Here is a 26,140-nt window from a genome sequence, read left to right as displayed (position 1 = left end):
TTAAAGTATATCCTGATGTTGATTGGGCTGGTAATGTTGATGATAGAAAAATTACAGGTGGTGGAGCTTTCTTTTAGGAGAAAGATTGGTAACATGGTTGAGAAAGAAACAGAGTTGTATTTCATAATCAACTACTGAAACTAGGTATGTTATTGCTATAATTAATTGTTCAAATATTGTTTGGATTAAGAAACTATTAGAAGGAATGCAAGAAGAGATAATTGATGTTACTATTTATTGTGATATTCTAGTGCAATAAATATATCAAAGAATCTAGTGATGCATGAAAATACAAAGAACATATGAATCAAGTATTTCTTTTGAGTATCTAAGAGGTAAACTATGGATCATTTTCCTATCCAAAATGCATCAATTTATGGATGAACATAAATATCTTTGTGGAGTTGATGCAAACGTTCACACTTAAGGAACAGTTCTGAAGTTGTGAAAATGAATAGAATGAAACTGATGTAAATAATACATGCAAGGTACTAGGTATAACTACAAGGTTTTATAAGTTTCATATTGGAACTTATAGATAACTTTGGCATTTTTGTCAAAGGTGGAGAGATTAAGTATAGGGGGGAGAATAAGAAAGAAAGATTAAGCAAAGGAAGAGTGGTATACTATGGGAGAGAATTTGAGATTTCCATGATAGGAGAGTTAAAATTCTTCATTGGAATACAAGTTTCTCAATTAAAAGGTGGAATCTTCATAACTAAAATGAAGTGCATAAGGAACTTTTTGAAGGCCTTCAAAATAGAGAATTATAAACCAATGGGCATTCCAATGATGGCTAGTTGCAAATTATCAAAGGAAGATGAGAACCTATAACTAAATGGAACACTTTACATGTCCATGATCAGGAAATAACAATACGTGGTGCACAAAATACTAGAAATTACAAATGTAGTAGGGATAGTGGAAATATTCTTTACCAATCCTAAAGAAACACTCATGGTTTTTGTAAAGAGATTCTTTAGATACATGAAGGGTACTAAAGAATATGGATTATGGTATCCTTACAAAAGAAATTTTGAGCTTGTTGTCTTAATAGATGTTGATTGGTTAGAAAATGTAGATGATAGAAAGAGAATGACTAGAGGTGCATTCCTTGTTGGAGGGAGATTGGTAGCATGGGCTAGAAAAATAAAAAATTGCATTTCTAAGTCAATGGTAGAATCTAAATATGTATTTGTAGAAGGAAACCACATGTAGGTAATATGGATTAAAGAGATATTAGAAGGTATTTAGGAAAGGTTAATGGAATTGGTGGTAATAAAATACAACAACAAAATTTCCATCAACATATCAAAGAACCCAATAATGCACTCCAAGATAGTTCACATTTCCATTAAGTAGATCGCTTCTTGAGAGAGAAAGCACAAGAGAAAGATTTTGGGATGGAATATGATCCAACTAAATAACATATGGAAAATATCTTTATAAAACCTTTTTAAAAGGGTGCATTTGAATATCTTAGAGGGAAATTAGATATCTACCACTATCATGTGCAAAGTAAAGAAGAAAGGTTAGATATCAATCTATGATCTTCCAAGATTAAAACTTGTATTAGCTTGATGATTAAAAGGAGGCTACTCCATAAGGAGAGGTCATAGAGATAAAGGTGATAGGTATGCACCTTTGGAATTATTTTCAAAAGGGGGGAAGTGAGTGAGCACCATTCAAGTAGAACAAAGAGAAACCAAACAAGTGAATAGAGAAAACGTGAGATGTGTGTGTGTGTGTGTGAGTGAGAGAGAGAGAGAGAGAGAGAGAGAGAGAGAGAGAGAGAGAGAGAGAGAGTAGTAAAAGAAGTCAAATATCTCTAGCAGAGATGTTGAATAAGAGAGGATCAAAAGAGGAAGGCAATGAAACATGTCATTCTTTGCTAAATATGTAGTAGTAAAAGATTTCCATTAGACATCATGAAGGTTTTGATAAACCATTAAATGGTACCAAGGTTGCCATCAATTTGGAAAAGGAAGATCGTTAGAATACTTGTCATGGGAGTAAAATTACATATTGGTGGGGCTTACTCATTAGACCAGTTATAATGTTAAGAGCAAGTTAAATTATAAAATAGGTAATGAAAAGAAACCAATGAGGAAATGATGAACACAAGTGAAAACCTAGTTAGATCAAGACTAGAGTATTGTGAAAATGGACAAGTGAAGATGAGTGATCTTCAAAACATACTTAGACAAATTGGACTATGTATAAGTTGACATCGACAAAATATGTTATTCCCAAATTTCTAAAATCCATGAATAAACTAAAAAAAAAATGGTGTCCAATTGTGGTACAAAGAAGGCAAAATTGAAAGGAATAAAAATGTCATCTTCCCTCAATCAACTCAAGAGTGTTCACTTAGAGAGAGTGATTTCACCCTTTGTTGAAAAAAAGAGCATTGAAGCAGTACATGACTTGGAGAAGCTATCAGTGAGATTATGTGAAGGATTTGGAAATAAATCTAAATTTGACACAACCGAGTTCAAATATTTTAACCTGGATGACAATAGTGATCTAGAAGATTAGTGTCATGAGACCTACATTATGACCTCCACTCTATCATGCTCTATTACCAACTGCAATCTGCTTTAGAAGTTACCACATGATGTTTGAAATCACATACATGTGTATATAACAAGACATGATGAAAAAGGATTCTTCAATAATAAATGGTGAGATCAAGGCAACATCAAGGCCAAAGGGGAAAAGAAATAAAGACATGGTTGGACAAGTCATATAGAAGGTCAAGTTCATTTAACATCTCAAAGAAAGGAGGAGATGTCATATTAGGATCCAACAGGAAGATAGAAGACAAAATTTGAATTTGAATTCTTGTTAATGAGAAGATAGGAGGAGTTACACAAAACTTGTGGCTTTTCATTTTGGGACAATGTTCATGACACATGTAGACTATATAAATGGCACATGAATGAGGCAAGATAATTAAAATTTTGAATTCTTATAATAGGTTTTAAAGCTGATTAAGTAGGAACAACTTATAGTTATTCACTTTTGAATGAACAAGTCCATTACACATTAAGAAGATAGAATTCCACAGTGATAGGTTGTTACAATTAAAGTAGAGAAGAAGAGAAAAGAGAAGGTGTCAAGAGTGGAGATAAAGTGTGTTGAATGTATCTACAAGAGCCTAAAACAAAATGATAAAAAATGATAAAGCAAAAGAAGAGATGAGAAGAAGAGAGATGGAGTCTAACTTTTAGAGTTAATAGAGAGATGACAAAATTATAGATCGATGTATGAGAATCATAGTGATTTAAGTCAAGCTAAGATAAATAGCTATCTTTGACATGTCAAACTTCTTATTGATCTCAATTATAATAGAAAATACTATTGAGAGTGGACTCTAACAAAAAAAATTATAAAATCCCTTAACTAAGTAATACATTCACTTGTATTCCTTGTCCTCTAGTCAGGCTACCTCTAATCGACTAAAGACTCTAATGGGTTTCTCTCTATTCCCTTAACTAGGTGGCACTTGACAATGTCATTGTAATCTTCTAATAAGGATAAGATCTTGACTAAGCACACTCTATAAAGGTGCAAATTTAGTGAGAATCACCTCACACCATGGTTTTAACCAAAATCAGATTTCCACAAGGCATACTAGAGTTATTTATGAATGTCTTTCTATCTCGCATATCATATATTTTATCTGAAGAATGTTTAGGCCATTCTATGAAGAATATCACATACTAGTAAGAAGTAAAAGTTTGAAAAGAATGGTGATATATTTATTCACCCCCTCTTAGTATAACTAGTATTATGTGGACCAATAGATCTTAGGGATGAGGTGATTATTCCACACCTTTGATCAACAAGTCGAGACACCTATAAAGTGGAATTGTGAGTGTTAAGTAGTCTTAACATAAGAAAACACCATAAGGATAAAAACATAATATGAGTTTATTCTACTTAGGTAATATGGGGAACCCAATCTGGGGTTAGAGGAAGTAAGTTAGGCCAGTTGTTGAACTACTACAAAATATTAAACAAATGATCCTTATGGGAGAAGTAATCAGAAACATAGTGACCAACCACTTCCTTTAGATGTCACATGAGGGGAGAGAAGTTAGTCTACAAGAGGCTTACTCCTAATCAATTTTTTATCACAAAATCTTATAGATTTTTCATTTCCAATCAGCCACTTGTGGCCCACCCTATTCAAGGGTTTCCTTTTAATGATACAATCTCAGATATTAGACCCAAGAGGGAGCCCAATTGGGGCAAGGAACTAGTGGAAACATCCCTAGTTGAGGTATTAAGCATGCATTATTTTACACCAGTTAGCATTGCTAGTTGCAAGATTCCAACCCATTTTAGCCAAAAGAGCTTAGTATGGGTTGGTCATTTTTCATATTTTGACACCCCCTTGAGACTCGGGGCAGCAATCTGTATCCCATTTAACAAGAATTATCCTTCTCTTCTACTACATCCTAGTCCAAAGGAAGGTTTTTAAGATTCTCTCAAGTTTGTGTGTCATGGTTCTTGAGATTTAGAAATTGGAAAGGAAATACACGAATATCTTTTAAACAAGCCACGAGCAATTGCATTTTACCAACATTTCTGGAAAGTGTACTCTTCTAACCCATGAATTCCATTCTAGAAAGTATGTGTAAATTGTGTAGCTGTAAAGGAGAGCACAAATAAGTGTGTGGAAAGTTAGCACTTTAATAGCCAAGAATGCTGCAAATTTCTAGGTGTTGAAGAAATAGATCTTTCTTTGTTAGTAGTTGATGTATTGGTTAGACTCAACAACATAGTTTTAAAATAATAATTAACTAATAAATTGTTGTATGTGTGTATGCATGTGGATGTGTATATCCATGTGTATATGTATATGTATTTGTGTACACACACATATAATTAATTTGAATTTGTTTATATATAATAATAATATGTTTAAAATTAAAGTAAATTATTTCTTTTCTTTAAAAAAAAAAAATTAACAATCATTTTTTATATTTAAAACTTAAAATGAAAGGGATGAAAATGACCAAGTCTTCATTAAAATTTTCATTGAAAAAATTATATTACAATTTCTTTATGGAGGTTTAGACTAGAGGGACAAAGTCTGCCAGCTACCAACCAACCAATACAGGGTCACATGTGCACCTGTTCAACTTAGAGCCAATAACTGAGTGGCATCCACGCTACCGAAATCACTCTCAGCCTCTTATTATTATTATTATGTCAAAATCGTGCCGAGTTCATTCAACTTCACCAATAGACTGAGGGCCCATTGCCTTCTAGAAATAAATTATATTGAAAAAATACCAAACTTCTACTGACCACGCTGCATGCCTTGAATCATTAATCAATTATCCTTTTCCTTGGTTGGTCAAGCTATCAGTTTCTAGAGAACGTATTTTTCGGAAGAAGGACATTTCCAATAAAAAGACACAGTCGTGAATAAATAAAGTGACAGGACAGGGGTCATACTGACTAGATGCATCTAACGCGTATTTAATCAGACTGCATACTTTGGAAATTTAATTTTCTAGAAAAACTGAATTGGAGATTATCTGATCTCCCTCCGTCCTTTTTTCACTGATAAGACGATGGGCCATGAATAGTGTTTATAAGACTTGTGTTCTAGAAAGGAAGTGCATTTTCGTGGCTGTATAGCCACGGGCGACATTTTTGTGATTTATTGACTACGATATATACAACACTGACTCGGATATTTCTTCTGCACGTTCAATGAAAAACACGATTTCTTCAGCACATATTTCCCATTTGAAGTTCCAGGTAAATTTTATTGATCTTTTCAAATGTATATTTTGACCGTTTTTATATTTTTGTACTGTTTGAGAAATGAAAATCCTATTGGTTTTTTTTTTTCAATTGGTAAAATAAGACTTAAATTGCCCTAATCTATTAGTGAATTAGAGATTGTTTCTGATTTTTATTGCGCATTTCTTTCATTTCTTTTTTAAACTATCAAATTTTTATAATTTATATAAATGTTCATAAAAACTTCTAATTAAGAAACTTCTTACCAAAAAAAATACTTAATTTAACAGAAAAATTCATGTTTCAAATATTTAGATGATATTCAATTAAAATATTTTCCTGGTTAAAATATTTTGTTTCTTTCATTTTTATCTTCTTATATTCCAAGTTTAAACTATAGACTATAGAATAGCAATTGTCTAATTAATTTAGGATGGCTTGATTTTTATTTTTTAAATAAATGTAATATTGAAAAGATTATAAAGTATTATATAAAATAGTAGCAATGAGTGTCATTAGAACCTACAAAAGCTGTCATAAAAAAACAGGGAAAAATAAGAAGCTTGTCAATAGTAACAACAAATTGTGAGCATTATGTCTTTATAGTTGGGTCTATTATTTCATTAAACATGAGCAAATATAGCATACTAAATCAAAAGAAATTATTCACACATACTATAAATCAAATGGGCTGAGAGAAACTTCACTTCTAATTTAAAGATAGAACTATATATTTAATTTATATAATAAGTAGTAGCACTTCCATTAAAAGGAGGTGCAATGGTTATGACATTGAGATGTAGCTTGTGTATTATATGGGAAAGGTGAAGAGTGGATACAAAGAAAAATACAAAAAAATGTTGTTGATAAAAGTTATTTCTTAGTGAATTGTCATTGAAGATTAATAGTTAAAATTTAAAAAAATGGTTTTTAATGAGTCCACTAGAGATCAAGTGTTGTTGAATGGAAGACTCTAACATCATAAGCAATGAGTCTTGGATGAATTTGGAGTCCTTGTCTCTTAGGAAAAGATACCAACCTATATACTTGTGCTCCTATATAGGATAGCAAAAGTTTCATATTAGTTTGCACACATAGAGACACACAACTTAGTTATAAATGAAAAGGTGAACTAAATGACTTTGTAATTTGAAAGATCTTTATAGTGTATATGGTATTAGTGAAATTGTTGCATTAGATACATAGTTATTTGTGGATGTGTTATGTAGAGCTATTGAAGTGCAAAAAAATATTACAAAATTTTGAATTTATAACTTTAAAGTTTTCGATTAAGGATTAAAACAGGTTTTTTATGGGGACCTGAAACCTCAATAGTCTTTAAAAAATAAGTGTTAAAGTTTTTCAAATAAAACTATGTTGGAACAAACAACCAATGCCCCTAGAAAACTAGTAACCCACAAAAGACTAGCAAACAAATAGAAGCAAAAACCAACACCAGGAAAAAAAGAAGTCAAAAGACCATAAGACAAAAGAACCAACCCAACATTAGGATGGCTTGAGCACCGACTCCTCCTTCTTTTCCTTAACTTTCTCCATGACTTCGTTGACATCATCTTTGATATGTTCTTTAGTCTTTGCCTTCATCTTCTTGGTAGAAGATCTAGTTCTTTTATTTCCCTAACACTCTCTCATACCCTTAGCCTCTATCCAGGTTCAACATCATGATGTTCTATGCATGCATATACATAACATTATAACTTCAAAGTTATGTAGTCTTATTTATTTTAAACTTGTCAAAATATTTTTGGGTTTTTTCCTAAAATACTACACCTGATAATAAAATAAGATTACATTTAAATAATCTTCACAAAAGTACATATAAATAAGTTTTCAAAAAATTCTAAAATTAATAGATGGGTTGTGAAAATATAATTTAAAATTAATATTAGTACATTTTAAAAATAATTCTTTAGTTTAAATAATCAAACCAAACTATGTGATTATAGTATTAATATTAAAAAATAAATAAAAAATTATGGAAATGTCTTAGCTTCCTTTGGATAAGAAACCAAGTGCAGGGAGATCCCTAAAATTCACCCAATGTCCAACCTAGCTCAAAAGCCACTCCATGGGACTTGTTGGATGATATTCTCTCCACTTACCATCAGCATCCTTATAAACATTGTCTTAGCAAATAAAATATTTTAAATAAAAAAACTATTCAAATCATATTTTCTTTAATAATGGACTCGTAAAATACATTACAGATGGGGTAAAATACCTAATTACCACAAGGTGTCAAATTATTTTATTTTATTTTTATATTAAAAAGTAGCAAAATGGGGGCTGAATTAGAATAGAAAAGAGAAAAGCTAAAAATCAACCGAAAGTCATTACCAAAAGATTAACCAACCTCCTTCCTTAATATCAAAAACCCCCAAATTAAAATATTTGTATACTTACTATTGCAATTAACAACAATGTTATCTTCATTATGCATATATATGGCTTAATAAATCTTGTCGGGCATTAAAAAAGCCTAATAAATATCAATAGAAATAGTCCCCCAGGCTAAAGAGAAACTAGCTATCATAACAAAAAGAAAAAAGAAGAAGTACAAAGGCAAGAGCTAACTCTCCTTTCTTTGATTCCTTGGGTTCTCTAGAAGTAAGCACAGCCAATCATTCACCAAAAAGCCATACAATGAACGAATCATTTCCAAGTTCTTGTCATCAATAGTGTCCTCCTTATCCACCTGCAATAGGTTAAGAGTAGTCACAGTTGAATGTATCACCCACATAGAAAAGTTAGCAACCATGTCAAATTTATCCTCTAGGTACTCATTCTTCTTGATCAGAAGAAGATACTAATGGACCCCTCCAGCTTAGTAGTATCTAGGTTACTCCAAGGTTTGTTAGTTTCCCCCATGGTGGTTCCTTCTTCTTGATTTTTACTTTCCCTCATATCCAATCTTTTTATTCATCACCTCCCACTAGAACCCCTATTGAGTCTAGCCACCAAAATTACCAAATCTAACAAGTAAAGTGATCATTCCCTACTCACCCATAACCCCTTCTTTCCTAGAATCTAGAGTATTGACCTCAATTTTAGAAATATTAGACACCCAAAAGGGTATAGGGCTATCTTGTTCCCCTCCCATTATATTTTCCTTCACTACCTATCTCATCCTCTCCCTATTACCCATAATTCGTCATAGAGACTTTCATTTTAGGTATAGGGCCAACTTTCTTTCTTGAATTATCAGTGGACTCAGAGTTGTCATGTTTTTCCTTACCAAGGGTGGCCAAGGGTTTATTTTCTCTTAGTCTTTTTCTTCACCTATTAATTACCTTTCTACTAGTTGTTCTAGTACTTTCAACATCTATGACCTTAATTTATTCTAGTTTGATCTTTCCTGTAGTAGCAGAAGGCTCCCTATCACTTTGGATTTTGGTAGAGTGGGACAACGTTTGAGAAACCTCAGTGATTTTTAGAGGGGAGGGGAAACGGTGCAGATTCTTTGGATGAAGGTATTTGTAAAATTTATGTAGGCAAAAATCAAGGCTTGGTGGTAAATACTATAACTTTTTCCCTCCTCTCTCATCTTACGAATATTCTGCACACAATCTTCCAAAGAATTCAATAACAAGTAAGGAAAAGAGATACATCCCCTATTCCTAAAGTGGTTAAGGATGGAGAAATGGTAATAGTAATAGACCTCAACTCTTTCTTCCATGGTTATATACCTCATAATAACATAAAAGGCCATTTCCCATGGTTTAGTTAGTTTTTCTCAACAAAATTTGCCACACATACATATAGGAGCTTCATTGGGTCAAAATAATTTCAGCAAGTTCATCTCATCCACAAACCTATGTTTCTTCATCCAATATTTTCCCTCCATAATTAGGCCAGTGGAATTACTAATTTTTTCCCATGTAACCTCAAAGGAGACACCATCAATACTAACCTAGTGGTTATTCTAGGAATCAACAAAATGCCAGGTCACCTTCTTATCATGCCCTTCAATGTTATCTATGAAAGGAATTAGCCCACCTTCTTTCAACTATGTCCATGTCGTTATGTCTTTCCTAATAGCCTCTTCAATTATAGTTGGCTTGATCCAAGAATTGGCATCCTCCATAACCTCTTCATCATGAAGATCAATAACTAGATCTTCCTCCCCCTCTTTTAGTTCCAGAGCCATACCGCCCACAAACTACAGTAATCTACTTAGAGAAACCAAATCTAAGGCTTTTCTCACATGACAGCTCAACTTGCAAAAAAGAAGGCCTATAATATTTCAAACACACTTGTGTTTACCATTTATTAAGTCATAATATTTTTTTTTTCTCTTTTTCTACCAAATGATCACCCTTTCATAGCCTTCCCTTAAAAGCGACCATCGATAATAGGAAAGTCCAATCCTTTTGATTGGAAAAAATCATCACAAATATTGTGTTGGGTAACAAATCTTATCTTTTCATAAAGAGTCATGATTAGTGGATTTCATAATAAAGTGGCCCTAATTAAACTTACTATCACCAAATCCTCTGCCAATATTAGCATCATTCTGACAAGGATCACCATACCATTTAATAAAAAGATGACCCAATTTAAAATTTCCATTACTAAAGCAACCATTAAATACAACGCAATAATTAAAAGGATAGCCATATCTCATATAAATAAGATATTCATCATTACTTGGAAAGGTTTTCTATTTTAATGAGAGGTCTAATTGACACTGGAAAATCATACTTTCTTTCCCAAACCTATCAATTTATGATCTCCTATTTGTACCTCGCCAGGATGTCTGCCACCTAATTCCCTTCCCTATACACAAGTAGTATTTTGAATTCTTGAAGCCTATTCAAAAAAAAAAAAAAATCATCCCTTATGATGGATGTGGCATGCTATCCCATCCAATTCATGCCTTTAATGGCCTCAATAACTAATAATGAAGCTCCCTTAATTATCAAATTTTGAATTCTATTATTGCAAGCTATCTCTAGACCCCAGAGGAGAGGAGGCACTTTAGCCTCATTTCTCAAGAATTTCCTACATTTCCATGAATATCTAATAATTCAAACTCCTTGTTCATCCTTGATAACTCCCCCAGTAGTACCACCTTCACTCCTTCTTGAACCATCAAAATTTAGTTTCCACCAATTTAGGAGGTGAGGGGGTGACTTCCATTTGGCTTGGGCAATCCTTTTTTGGTCTTTAGACTATTCACTTTCTCTACTAAATGCAAGATACCCCATATTTTTTCTAGAACATATCTTTTTGTGTGTGTGTGTGTGTGTGTGTGTGGGAGGGGGGAGGGTGGGGGGTTGAGGAGATGGTTTCCAATTCCAAATCAGAGTACATTCCTTTATTAGGCGTATCATTATTCAGGAAACCACCTCAGGAGGGGAAGACTTCTCTCTAAAAGAGAGTGTTTCTCTCTTTCCATATGTTCCAACAAACATAGGGGGAAAGCTTTCTATATCATTTTTATAAGGGGTCATGGGAGGGACATCTCCTAGCTAGGATAAATTTATGGACATCTTTGTTCAAAACCTAGGAGATCCCCAATGGGATAAATATTTTCTACAAGATCTTAGTAGAATATGAGCAATGAATCAGGAGGTGAGATATATTCTCTTCCTCCCTACTACAAAAAACACACTAATTTCCCATTCCAAAGCCCTTCCTTTTGAATGTATTAATTGTGAGAATACTATTATATGTAACAGACCACCAAAAGAAATTAATTTTGGGGAGAAAGTAAGACTACCACATCATCCTCCAATCTAAGGCCCCAACCTCCCTAATTATACTGTTGTACATAGATTTGACACTAAATTCCACACTTGATTTTTTGTCCCATATAAGGTTGTCTTTATCAAGCAAGGAGAGAAAATAAGTTTCTTTCAGGAGGGACCCCAACTCTACATATATAACCTTTTCTACCAAATTAAAACTACCTATGTTATAAACCTTCCATTTCTTATTTTGAATATAATTAGGCACCTTAGGACCAAAGTCATTCACCCCCTACATGTTTAGACCAAAAAACTTAATGAATATCAAAGGGGAATCACCAGTCCATCTATCTTCCCAAAATCCAACTAAGTTCCCATCACAAATTTTCTACCAAATTCTCTCTCTTATGTGTTTTCTAATTTTTACAATATTAGTTGATATCCTTGATCTAGTTGGAAGACCTTAATTATACATGACCTGATTAAAAGACCCACCTCCTAGGTATTTATCTCTCATTATTCAACACCTTGCAGCTGAATCCTTGGCCAATCTCCAACCAATCTTCATTATGAGGGGCTTATTCAAATCCCCTATTCTTCATAGTCATACCTCCTTGAGACTTAGGTCTACAAACTCTCTCCTAGCTAATAAGACTTAACTTCATCTTCTCATCTATTCCCAACCATCAGAAGTTCCTTTGCAATTTTTCAAGGATGTCTCTAAATCAGATAAATATTTTAAATAAAGAAAAAAAGTAGATAAGGATTTCCTATCTAAGTGAGGAATTATTGAGTTGTAATTTCCTAGAATTACTAAGAACCTTTCCTTTCCAGTTGGTTAGCTCCCTTTGCATTCTTTTCATTACCATATTCAAGTGTTTAGGGGCGACTTCATTGATCGTAAGGGAGTCTCCTAGATAATTTTCAAGGAGACTTGCAACCTGGAAATTCATCTCCCTAGTAATTCTTTTCTGCATAGCTAAGTTGGTGTTCAATAAGCAGAGCTTAGTTTTTTGATAATTAATGTGCTTGCTTAAGACATGAGCATACCTATGCAAAACTTTCATCAAGGCCATATCTTCATTAATGGAGGATAAACTATATAGAAAGATGTCATCTATAACTTGTTGTAAAACCTCAGGTGGGAGAGTCATGATCAGTTTTACCCCCACAATCTATCTTTGAGACACCATAGCAAAAAGTTTTCTTCCCAGAATTTTAGAAACCATAATGAAAAGTTAAGGTGACAGAGACTCTCAGATTGATCTTGCTCCTAGCCTAGAAGAAATCTGTTGGGGAGCCATTCGTCAAGAATAATAATTGGATAGTATTAATCATTTTCCTTATTAATAAAATGAACTTCTCAAAATGTTTATCCTCATCTTTTCTTAGGCCTTTAAAATATGTAGTTTCATTTCCATACCCAGGTTCCCACTCCTTTCCATAGAATGTGAAACCTCATGAGAGATTATCACCACATCTAAAATTTGACACCTAAGGAAAAAATCATTCCAAGTGGGGCTAATAGGCTTCATGTGATTCACTACAATCTTTGATAGAATCTTATAGATGGTATTACACTAACTTATAAGTCTAAAATCTTCTAGTTAAGTAAGATCAATAATCTTTGACACCAAAACAATGAAGGTATTGTTCAACTCTTTAAGGATTCTACTCATTCCAATGAAGTCCCTAGTCACATGAATAAGGTCATATTTAATTATCTCTCAGAACTCCTAAAAGAAGGCTGGAGGGAATCTGTTTGTCCCAAGGGCCTTGAAAGCTCCCATAGAAAAAAATGCCTCTCTAACATCTTCTTTAGTTACTTTTCTTATCAAACCTTGACTTGTTCTCTCGTAAACCAAAAGGTTTATGATCACCAATAAGTCATTCTCCATCATTAGGCATGTAGTTGGGGAGGATTATAAATTTCCTAGAAGTATCTAGTGGTCCATATCCCAATATCTTCCTCATCTATTAGCTCAATATTATTATTATTATCAATGAGCTTCCTAATGGTATTCCTTATCTTGTGTTTTAAGGTCAATCTATGAAAGAAAGTCATATTCCTATCCCATTTAGTAAGCCACTAAATCCTATATCTCTATTTCCAAAAGACTTATTCTCTTTTGACCATTTGTTTCCATTTCCTCCAACTCTACTCTTCCTTATGCATTGTAAATGTACAACCTTCTTTTTCATTCTCTCCTAAAAATTATCTAGTTTTCCTTCTATTTCCTTCTTTTGTTTGAATATGTCTCCAAATGAGGAATGTTTCTAAGCCATACCCTCTCATCTAATATTTTCAAGCTTCTTAGCTATGTGAAACATGTTGGTTCCTTGCAACCTTATATTCCACAATATTTTAATATAGTCTCTAAATCAAGGATGAGAATGCCACATTATCTCATATCTGAGTGGTTTTTTTTGCTATGATGCTTTCCGAGTGAGTTAAATAGGAGCATTGAGTGATCTAAGATAGTCTTGGACAACCTTTGAAGAGAGGTGTATGGTAGAATGTCCTAGTCAGCCAAAAGGAGCACTCTATCAAGTCTTTAATGTGGATGAGATTCTGTCCCATTATTGGACTAGGTTAACTGCACTCCCTATAGCTCCATATCAACAAGATCATTCCTTCTAAGGAGGCCTTCTAGATCATGCATACTTTTGGATACATCTTCAAGATTGCAAAAATTTTCTAAGGGGTATAGATGTGTATTAAAATCCCCCACACATATTACTTTGGTGCCCTTATAGTTGTCAATACAGGGTGAAACATCCTCCCAAACATGCATTCTCCCTCCCCTTGTATTAGGAGCATAAATTTGAAGAGGTCCTAGTTAACGATTGCATCAATAAATGTTGCGACCAAAAAATAAGGGTGATAGTGGAGATCAACCCCATTAAGTTTATCAAGGTTCCACATAGTTGTAATAGCCCATGAATCACCAACAAAATCACTGTAGGCATATTTATCTAGTTCCCAAATATATCCTACTACTTTGTCAAAGTTGTGTTTATTAATCTTAACCTCTTGAATGAGGACAATGTCTACATTATGTACACAAAGCATATTTTCCAAAGAAAATTATTTTCTTGGTTTCTATAAGCCCATAATATTCTATGTAATGAACTTCATTTCCTACCACTTTGGATTTCCTCCAAGGTCATCTGCTTCCCAAGAGAAATATCTCAATAATTCACCTTTTTTTTTGCCACCCTTATTAGCAGCCTACCAATTCTCATCTTAGAGATCACATCTGCCCTTGGCTATCAGCGAGTCTTCTCTTTAGGTTCTTGCCAACCCCCATCATCCATGAATTGTGTCACAAGTCCTTAAGAAAATAGAGAGTCATCTTCACATGAGAGTGTGAGCATAAGAGTACCCTTCAAAATAGGGTAGTCTATTCAATTGGTGGAATTAAGTGATAAATTCATCATGTTCTTCATAAATACCTATGGGATTGGAATGAGGCACCCAACACCTTAAGCCACTCCCATCCTTGGGTGGGGAGAAAAACTCACCCATTAGGATTTTAAATTCCTCCTTAGCAAGTGTCAAAACTACCTCCTCACCCTTTGTATTCATCAACATCTCTCCTTTCTCCAAAGAATCCTTGGGATCTTCCTTTTATTTCTCTATATTGACCATTATCTCTCCATCTTCTAGTCCACCACAACAGACATCCTCTACATTTTTTGTAAGTGGGTTCTCTTCCAACAAGTCATTTTCCTTGTCTTCATCCTTCATAGAGGATAAAGAAGGATCTTGGGCCATCCCTAACGAGAACTTCAGTTATTTATGAGGACTACTTTCTTCAACAATTGCCTCCTTCCCTTTTGTTGTCTCTCCACCATTAATATGAATTTTTCAATCAGTGACCACATGGTCATATTTCCTGCACTTCTAGCAATACAAGTGTACATTCTCATACTTAATAACCTGCTTCTAGGTCCCTAATTTTTATTTCAACCTTGACAAAGTGCCTTAAGGAGTCACCAATCCATTTGAAGATCCTTTCATCCTAGAACTCCAAGGGTAGTTGAAGGAGATGAACTCAAAATTGGGCCAATCTCTATAAATAAACATTGTGGTCAAAGCTTAGTTTCCCTATGGCCAACGTTATGAGATGCTTATTGGATATCTCCATATCCTTGCAAAAACCTAATTCTAGTTCTCCTCAATAAAAAAAATTGAATAGGAAAAGGACATTGGCCATTGGTTCTACCTCCACTAACCCCTTGATTTCCACTTATTATAAATCCATCTTCTAAAAATTTCAATAGTAGGCCTGTAAGATAGAACCCTACCCACCAAACTTAGAAAGAAACCTAAGAAATATTGTCAATCATAGAATCTAAAAGAAGGATCTCTAGACCTGATATCCCATGAGATATAGTTGGGAGATTCCTAGTTGGGGCACCAAAATCACACTATCTCACCAATGCTCCTTTTGATTTCTATTTCAAGATCTTTTTAATCCCTACCTTCTCTAGGCTAGCCTTGGGACCATAACTTTGTAAAAAATCCAAGTTGTCTAGTAGCCCCAAATCAATACCCAAAGTCAACTTTTTGTCAAAATATGAAGCATTGCCAACATCATGGGGACCCCAATAGAGATGAAAAGTCAGAGATCCAAACAAATTTTTGGATTAGGGAGAGTGGCGTGTTCAAGAGAAGCTTCCACCATTAACAGAGGCTAAAGCCAAGTTGTAGTGCAATTCTAAAGCTAATCTGCCCCACTTAATGACTATTTATAAAAGTAACCAACAAATGAAAATACATATTCTAATAGCCCATTACATATGCATTAATAGTAGGTCTCTTTAACATTTTTGGTTGGCAATTCACACATTTATGCACCGCTATTGAGATATTTCATAGAGACTATGGGACATTTAGCTATTTTGAGTGAGCAACTATTGGTACATAAATATAGTCAATTGGTGTTTTGCCTATTTGTACACCACTATCGAGATATATCATAAAGACTAATAGGACAATTAGACATAAGAACTAGCCTTTTTGAGTGAGAAACTAATGGTGCATGAACATAGCAGGTATCAACTCAAACATTTTGAAATTACACTTTTAGGCCACTTTGGGCCCCACAATCCCTAGGGAGAGAGACCATAATAAATGAATTTTGATTTACATTAGGAGTTATAAGTGCACATAGTTAGCCTAGGGGGCTATGGATGTTTTCCCATATTATAGCCAAAAAAAATTGAATCTCTAAGTGTAATAATTAAAAGTTAAAGGAAAATCCACTAACGCAAGACTTACTATTTAAATCTTGTATTTGTCCAATTAAAATTTTATTTATTATATCTTCACTTCTAAATTAAAATGTTCCTACAAAATTAAGGATGTAATATATAATTTTAAAAATTTAAACTATATTTCTAAATTTAGATATTTTAGATCTCGTGGGGTTAATTTTTTAGTTTATAGCTATCGTCTTATTATATGTCTTTTTGTTTCTTGCATTTTATTTTCTCACACATGTTTATATTTTATCATGTATCATATACTACTTCTCACATAATCTTTTGTTCAAATAAAAAAATCTTATAACATATAGAATAACAACTCATTTCTTTAATCAAATTCAAGAATATTTTTATAACATTTTTATAACTAATATAATGTAATCTAGAAATTAATAAATTATCATAACATTTAAAATATAATATAATATTATAATTAAATTATATAAATTAAATTAGTTTACCATCCAAAATTAATAAATAATATTTTTCAATGGTTTTGGCTATGGAGGGGCCAAAATGCACCTTCATAACCAATTTGTTTGTATTTTTTTAAATTCAAATTTGTAAAATTTTTGTGTTTAATTTTTAAATTAATTAATGAAAGTGTATTTTGGCCCACAATGCCTTTTTCAACTAGTTATGGAACCTTACTCAACAAAAATAGATTCCCATTACTCTTCATCTAATAGACATTTTTGGAGTAGGGACATTGAAATTGATATTATAAAACAATAATTATATTGAATTAAGAAAAAAACATTCATAATTAAAACAATTTATATTTTCATCTATGAGATTATATGATGACTTTTTTAATTTTCAAAGGGCCTGGTGTTTTAAATAAAGGAGGTGACATTGATTATAAATTGTTCAATTCGAGGCCAAAGCCTACAATGCAATGGTAACTTGCGAGCCTCTCATGTGGGAGGTTTTGGGTTCAAATCTACTGATCAAATTATATTTAATCTTAGGCACCTTACTTCACAAAAATAATTTTTACAACCCCATCTTTTTTTAATCAAAATTATTAAATAAAATAAAATAAATGTATTCTCTAGTAGTTCATAAATTACTTTAGGTTGGTTTTATATTCTAGTTAAAGTATGCATATTATTTTATATTTAAATTGAAATAAAAAATATTGCAAATGAATTATATCTAGACACTTATATTTATCAAGGTTATGAATTCTAATTAAAATTATTTCTATTTTCCTACATAAAATAATATTTTACTATTGACCTATCAAAATAACTTATGCTTTATTATTTATCCTATTTCTTATACTTCTCATGGATCTTTTTTACCAAAAAAAAGATTTCTTATCATGTTCCTTAGCAAGTGTAATAAGAATCATCAAATAGCAACTTATTTTTTCATAAATAAAATAGGCAATATTAAAATTTATTTATTATCTTATTAATAAATCTAAATATTATAGTTAAACCTTGTAATAGAACATCTTACACCAAAAACATAGTTCTTTTAATAACTTTATAGAACACACACACACACACACACACACACACACACACACACACAAACACACACACACACACACACACACACACACACACACACACATCTGTGTTTTGATATACATGTATATGTATAAGTATACAAATAGACACACATTGCAAGTTTTTAAGTGGGTAGCATATGAAAGAGTGTAAGTGTATGCATAAATGTTAAAAATAGATCAACTATACTTAATTACTCAGTTAAAGTGAGTTAAAAATAAATGAGAAATCTTGTAAGTTAAATATTATATATTTTATAATAATAATATATAAAAATAATTTAAATGGGATTCAAAATATGTATTTAAGAAAACTCATCCATTTACAGATTCAAATGAATATAACATATTAGAAAATATTTTCAATTTTTGTATGAGATGATATTGTGCATTTTTCTCTTAAATAAAATAAAATAGAAGTTCATTTAAATAGTATTTTGTCAAGACTCATATACTTATAAACAAGCAATTGCTCTGATCCCTATACAACATCCAAGTAGATTCACAAGGTTATAATGTTGAATTTTTGCCATCAGCTTAACTTCATTTTGAAATTGTCTTTTCCCTTGGGATGACTGGATGGAAAGTCTCTTCACAGCTATTTGTGTTCCATTTGGCATTGTGCCTTGAGATAAAAGAAAATACACAAATCATATGCATGTATCAGACTATATATAAGAACACAAAATTAAATAGACACCTGCTTAAATTAGAGAAATTTGTTTTCCACAATCATTATCTAGTAGCAACAATTTTTGGAAATGATTTTGTTTAAATTTTTTGCATCAACTTTTGTGATTCATCATCAAGATAGAACAACTAAAAGATAAATCAAAAAATAGATTGAAGGAAAGGGACAACTAGACGATATCTTACCACACAACGGCTGAGAAGCCATTTATTTAGATAACTTACCCAAGGGACTTTCAAAAAACCATGTTAATATATGGCTAGGTAGAAATTATGGAAATTACAAAAGGTTGAAAATTGAGCCTTAGAACAAAGTGGTGATGGTGAAGTTCAAGATGTTTGAAAGCAAGTGATCTAAAACCTTAAAATAACCATAGAAAATAGGGAAAAGACCTAATTATCCATAGGATCTAATAATCATTATGTTTTTGTTATAGATATCTCTAATTATTACTTTTAAAGGAGACAAAAATAATATTTAAAACTGTTGAACTAATAGTTAGTCACATATATACTAGTGGATCATTATTTAGTTTTCTTGGTTGGTAATTAGTTCATTTGTTCATTATTATTGGAACATTTTATAAAGATAACTCAGACATTTAGCCACAAGTACTAACATTTTTTAAGTACTGGTGTATGAACATTGTGGATATCATTTCAAGATAGTACTTTTGAACCAATGTGCCTACTGCATGCTTACGCATTAGCTTTGAGCACTTCAATCAGCTACAAAGGTACACCTAAAAAATAACAAAATCTGATTTACAATTTAGAAATTTTAGATGGCCAAATTGTTCTGAACAACTACATTTTCCTCAAAACAGGGCATAGACGGCACGGAAATTAAAGTTACCCAGATAAGGGCAAATTGTTCTACTAGCGTTAAACCCAGTCTTCAATCATACACCTTCTAATGAAAAGGAGTATCTCTATGTAGATTATCAGTACAGCGGTTTACCTGATCTTTCTCTGTAGAACTGACTTAAGATAATCTCGCAGACTAATTAGGTAATCCTTCACACATCCAAGTACATATATATGTATATGACACGTTCAAGTACAGTTTCAGATTGCTGCTACCTGTCATATTTGTTCTAGAACTGTAGTTTTTCTTTTGACCTGTTACACCTGTAATTTCCAGCAAACCTGTGGTCCGCTACTGTAATTTCCAGGAGACTTTATTTAGTTTTTGTTTCATATATTTCATGTAATTTATGAATTCTTCTTCCGATATAAAAATATATATGTATTTTTAGTTAAATATCAAAATCTTGCACTTTGAAGAGATCTTTTATCAAAATCAAACTAAAATAATTGCCCAATTTGTATGGCTTGGGCACTTATGAATGAGTGATTAAGAAAAAATCTTAAAATTTAATTGCTAGAAAATCAAAACAAAATACTGAAACAGCCAGGAACAATACATCGAGTAAATCTACATCTCATATTCTCGTACAAAATAAGGAAGTATGGTTGGTTATGTATACCTTGTATAAAGAGCCAAATCCTCCCTCTCCAAGCTTGTTATCTTTATGGAAATTTCCCGTTGCAGCCTTGATAGAGGTACTGAAACCATCTGATGATGGTGATGATGGATTCTTTACGAGATCCCTAGTCGCCATGTTCAAATTATGCTCACACTGAGCGCTTCTAGAGCTATCACTGTTGCATATGTATAATTGTGCTGCGCTGGGAACGAGACATGGTATGAGCAAAACTGTCGACCAGTATTTGGCAAAATGCATTTTGAAGGTGGTAAATAAGATTGACCGATGTGGTGGGTGTACGCGACATATTCCGTGGCACATACAAATAAAAACGGCAAAGGTAGTATTTATGGCATTGGACATTGTGTATAGCACGGCAAAAACACCAAGTTAATATATTCACATAAAACATATGGTGAACAGGCATTTCAAACGTGGCACTATTAATACAGCAAGTACACCAAAATAAAAGTATAGTCTGCATGTAACGACAAATGTCAGTCTTGTATGGTGGTGGACTTCAGAATGTTTTATTTTTTGGTTTTGGTTGTGGGTGTTTTTTGAAAGGCAATTTTTAAAACCCAGGTGACTGTTTGAGGAGGGTTTCTTGATAAAAAAATTTCTGCAAAGTTTGTAATATCTTTGCTGATCAAAAGAATTGTTTGGTCTCTGCATGCGAACTTGAAGATCCGTTTTCAACAAAGACAAAATGATCACTGGCTGCATGAAAAGGTTTTGAAATTGTTTGAAAAGTTTTTTTTGACAGCAAGTAATATATAATGATGTATGTTGTTTCGTTAATAATCTCACTTATCTACATGTTTTTGTGTGTATCCATGGAATGACTGTGGCAAAATGGAGTTTCTTCCTTTAAACAAAAGATGGTCTTCGAACAGATGTGGGTTTTCAGAATATTGGGGGTAAAATTAAAAAGATTTATTGGTTCTTTCAGCTACAAGTATGCCCGTGCAATTTATTCAATTATTTTTTAAAAAGGGAAGTAAGGAGTTTAAAAGAAGTGAACATTGTAATTATCATTCAGTTGAAATTTCTTTTTCAAATCCAGTGTCATTCTTTTATAAAGAAGTTCTTCAACATCAGTATGGTGAAAAGTTTGAAATAAATTTTTAATGGAAAGTCCTTGATGATTGTTGAAAAGAAAACACAGTCAATTTTTGGTAAAAGATAATTTTTTTCTTTCTTCATTGTTTCGGGTTAAAAAGAAAAATACAGTCAAGCATTTGTAAGGAAGTAAAGGTGTGCGGAATCACTTTCTACTCTAATCTTTGAGAGGACAATTATGCAAATCCAAGTAACTATGGCAAAGATCTCAAAAAATGCATAATAACATAATCAAAATAAAAAAAACACACAACACAGTGATTACCATGGAGAAACCCTTTTGGGAGAAAAACTCCACCCTCCAAAATTCGCACAATGTATTATCAAACCAAGATGATTACAATACACTTGCAATGCAAGTTCTTACAGGGACGCATCACCAGAACTCAAACTTGGAGAGACTCTTTTTAGCACCAGTTTTGCAAAACTAAACTCAATTTCTTTTTTGCAAACACCTCCCCAAGCCCTCCTTTTATAATGATTTTACAACCTGAAAACCACTTATGGTTTTACAAAACCATGGGCAAAACTACCATGCCACATGTTACTCATTTTTGACATTTACATCTCCAATACAGAAAAACAACCAAGTTAAAATAGCAATCTCGTCCACAATTTTGTCTCTTAGTCTAGACTCCCATAAAAGTCACAAAATGAGTCATCAAGGCTCTAAAAATGACCTGCCTATATTCTACTATGGACAAGACTCATTTTAACAACTCACTAACCATTTTCCAATGTATAAACAAGTGGAAAACTTCCACAATTTTTTTTTAAAATTTTCCAAGAAAAGATTGCAAGGTTGAGACACATGTTTCTCAACATTCTCCCACTTGTCGAACACCTTGCAAGAGTTAGGGAATCCGAAATATCATGGACTTAATTGCTAGGGGCCGAGAGGCCCATAGACTCTGAACACCATCTGAATTTCTCTGTGCTCACGAGCTTAGTTAATACATCAGCAACATTCATCAAAGTCTCTACCTTTTCCAGCTTCACCTTGCCGTCCTCGACCATATCTCTCACAAAATGATATTGTACATCAATGTGCTTGGTCCTCGCATGAAAAGTCGGGTTCCTCGCTAGGCAGATTGCACTCTGGCTGTCACTATAAATTGTCACTGCACCTTGTTTGAACTCTATATCTAAACACAATCTCTTTAGCTAGATGGCTTCTTTGTAGGCATGAGTAGCTACCATATACTCTGCCTTAGTAGTGGACAAAGCGACCACAGCCTGTCACTTACTCATCCAACTGATTGCACCACCAAATAATGTAAACATATATGCACTGGTGGATCTTCTTCTATCAACATCACCAGCCCAGTTTGAATCCACATAGCCTCAAATATCCAAAGAATGCTCACTTCCTGTTCCATGAAAACATATTGAGTACTCTGAGGTACTCCACAAATATCTGAAAACTCTTTTTACTACATCCCAATGTGCTCTTCCTGGATTAGACATATAACGAGAAAGTACTCCCATTACTTGGGCAATATCTAGTCTTGTACAAACCATAGCATACATCAAACTTCCAACAGCAATCTGATATGGTACTCGACTCATCTCTTCCATCTCCAATGGGGATGTAGGACACTGTGAGCTAGAAAGCTTTGTTCCCATAGTAACAGGAACACTCAATGGTCTTGCATCCTGCATATTGAATCTTTTCAAAATAGTACCAACATACTTACTTTGGCCCAGCCAAAGCTTTCTGTTCTGTCTATCTTGTATAATCTCCATTCCCAGAATGTGCCTAGCTGCACCAAAATCTTTCATTTCAAACTTTATTGAGAGTTGAGATTTTAACTCTACAATCAAACCTTTTCCTTTGCTAATAAACAACATGTCATCGACATACAAGGCAATAACTAGGAAACCATAACCATCAGATTTGAAATATATACAATGATCAGATTTAGATCGCACAAATCTCAAACTCAACACATATGTATCAAACTTGTGGTACCACATCCTAGGACTCTGTTTTAAACCATACAAGGATTTCTTCAATTTACAAACCAAATGACTTTTACCTTTCACCACATAGTGCTCTGGCTGTGACATGTAAATTTCTTCCTCCAAATCTCCATGAAGGAAAGCAATTTTCACATCCATTTGCTCGATCTCTAGATCATAAGCTACTGCAATAGAAAGAAAAAATCTAATGGATGCCATTTTGGCTATTGGAGAAAAAATCTCACCATAATCTACTCCCTCAACCTGAGAGTAACCTTTTGCAACCAAACGTACTGTATACTTCTCAATGCTTCCATATGAACCCATCTTCCTTTTGAACACCCATTTACAACCAATAGGCTTCCGTCCTTCAGGCAATGGTACAAGGTCCCATGTTCGATTCCTCTTAAGAGCTGTTATTTCTTCATCCATGGCTATTTTCTAGGACTCTAAATCATTCATACTAAGAGCCTCTTCTACAGATCTTGGTTCATCAATGTTAGCATTCAATTTCAAATATGCACCTCCAATCATTAGGAGAATACCCATACCTTTTAGGTGGTTTCCTTTGTCTAGTAGATCTTTGAACAAGATTTGGTTCATGTTCAAGTTCATGATTAGGTTCTCCCTCTTCCTCTGATGATTCAGAACTCGTAGAGCTCTCTTCAACATCTCATCTTTCTAAGGGCCTTGATTCAACTTTCTCAGGTGTAGCAAGAAGTTGAATCACATCTTTCTTTTCTTTAATTTGTTCTAGCTGCACTGTAACAAAAGAAGGCTTAATTTCTCTAAAAATAACACTTCTGGAATAAAATACTTTTTGTGCAATAGGATCCCAAAGCTTGAATCTTTTCACACCATAACTATATCCGATGAAGATACATTTGACAACTTTGTTGTCCAATTTTGTTCGCTTCTCCTTTGGCACATGAGCATATGCCGCACAACCAAACACTCTCAGATGTCTAAGTGAAGGCTTGTGGCCCGACCACGCTTCCATTGGCGTCTTATCAACAAGAGCTTATGTAGGAGACTTGTTTATCAGGTAGTAGGTAGAGGCTATAGCTTCAGTCCAGAACTTTTTTCTAGTCCAACACCACTCAACATACTCCTAGCCTTCTCCATCAAGGTCCTGTTCATTCTTTCTGCAACTCCATTCTGCTGCGAAGAATACAGAGTTGTCTTCTCTCTTTTAATACCATAATCTTCACAAAATGTGTCAAAAATATTGGAGCAAAATTCACCACCATTATTAGTTCTTAAGCATTTTATTTTCTTTCCAGCCTGCAATTCAACCATTGCTTTAAATTCTTTGAAACGACTGAAAACTTCAGCTTTACTCCTAAGGAAATAAACCCATGTTTTTCTACTAAAATCATTAATGAAAGAAACATAATAAACTGATCTACCAATAGAAGTAGCATCAACTGGACAAAATACATCCGAATGAATTAGATCCAAAATACATGAAGACTTATGAGAACTCGAGTAAAACTGAATGCGATTTTGTTTACCATAGATACAATGCTCACAAAAATCAAACTCAAGATTGCAGTCATTCAACCCATCAACAAGGTTTTTATTTTTCCAGGTTCAAAGGCCCTTCTCACCTATGTGGCCGAGTCTCTGGTGCCATAACATAGTCTTCTTTGCAGGCAACTTTGATTCAGTAGACAGAGCACCCTTGGGTACCCAAAAATCATGACCATCTGTTGAGAGAGAAACTCTCTCCTTCTCCAACTGAGTAGTCTTTTCCACAATCTTATCGGAAGTACTATTGCACTCAATTGTGCGTGCATCAAGTTGGTACAATGTACCCAATCTACTTCCTCTTGCTATTACCATAGCACCTCTCACCATTTTTACACCTGCTTCAAAAAACTGTACATGCACACCCGCATCTATTAGCTTACTAACAGATAACAAATTGCTTGCTAGTCCAGGGATATGCAAGACACCATCAAATCTTCTAATTCTACCATCAGAAAATTTCACACGAATACTTCCATGACCAACAATATCAAATATTGAATTATCACCCAAATACACCTTACCACCATCAAAATTTTCATACTTACTAAACCAGTTCCTATTAGGAGTCATGTGGAAAGATGCACTTGAATCTATTAACCATGCATTTTCACCTGCATGAGTGGCCAAGGCTGCAATGAAAGCATCTCCATCTTCCTTCTCAGACTCAGAATCAGAATCTTACTTCTTCTTCTTCTTCTTCTTTTTCCTCTCCTCTTTGCAGTCCTTTTGGAAGTGTCCAGGTTTGCCGCAATTCCAGCAAATTACCTTGGACTTACTAGGGGATTTCGATCTCCCCTTATTTTTGGACTTAGAATGGCCATGTTGCTTTTCGTTCTTGCCTCTTTTTTTTGGTCTTTCGCAAAAACTCAAAGCCCCTTTGGCATTCAGAGAGACCTTCCTTCTCATCTCCTCAGAAAGTAGAGAACCAACAACGTCCTCCATCTTCAAGACAACTGAAGTGCTCCCTATAGCCATCACAAGACTATCCCATGAGTCTGGCAACAAACATAACAAGATTTGACACCTTTCTTCTTCATCCATTGGCACCCCTACTGAGGTCAACTGAGTCACCA

The 26,140-nt window shown here is 33.6% G+C and overlaps 1 long non-coding RNA gene across 1 annotated transcript; it reads right to left on the bottom strand.

Annotated features, from left to right (window-relative positions):
- Positions 1–19,561: 19,561 nt before the first annotated feature.
- Positions 19,562–22,001, bottom strand: LOC149531153 (uncharacterized). The gene is made up of 3 exons (XR_016358566.1): positions 21,838–22,001; positions 20,451–20,652; positions 19,562–20,122 (listed from the first exon to the last, which is right to left on the bottom strand). It is a non-coding gene; the product is annotated as an uncharacterized LOC149531153 (long non-coding RNA).
- Between the last annotated feature and the right edge of the window lie 4,139 nt (positions 22,002–26,140).

Source organism: Cupressus sempervirens, chromosome 11 (genome assembly GCF_028749045.1).
Source record: "Cupressus sempervirens isolate cs-2001-9-10 chromosome 11, ASM2874904v1, whole genome shotgun sequence".
NCBI classification, from domain to species: domain Eukaryota; kingdom Viridiplantae; phylum Streptophyta; class Pinopsida; order Cupressales; family Cupressaceae; genus Cupressus; species Cupressus sempervirens.
The sequence above is the reverse complement of the archived record's forward strand: the minus strand, read 5'-3'. Positions and strand labels throughout refer to the sequence as shown.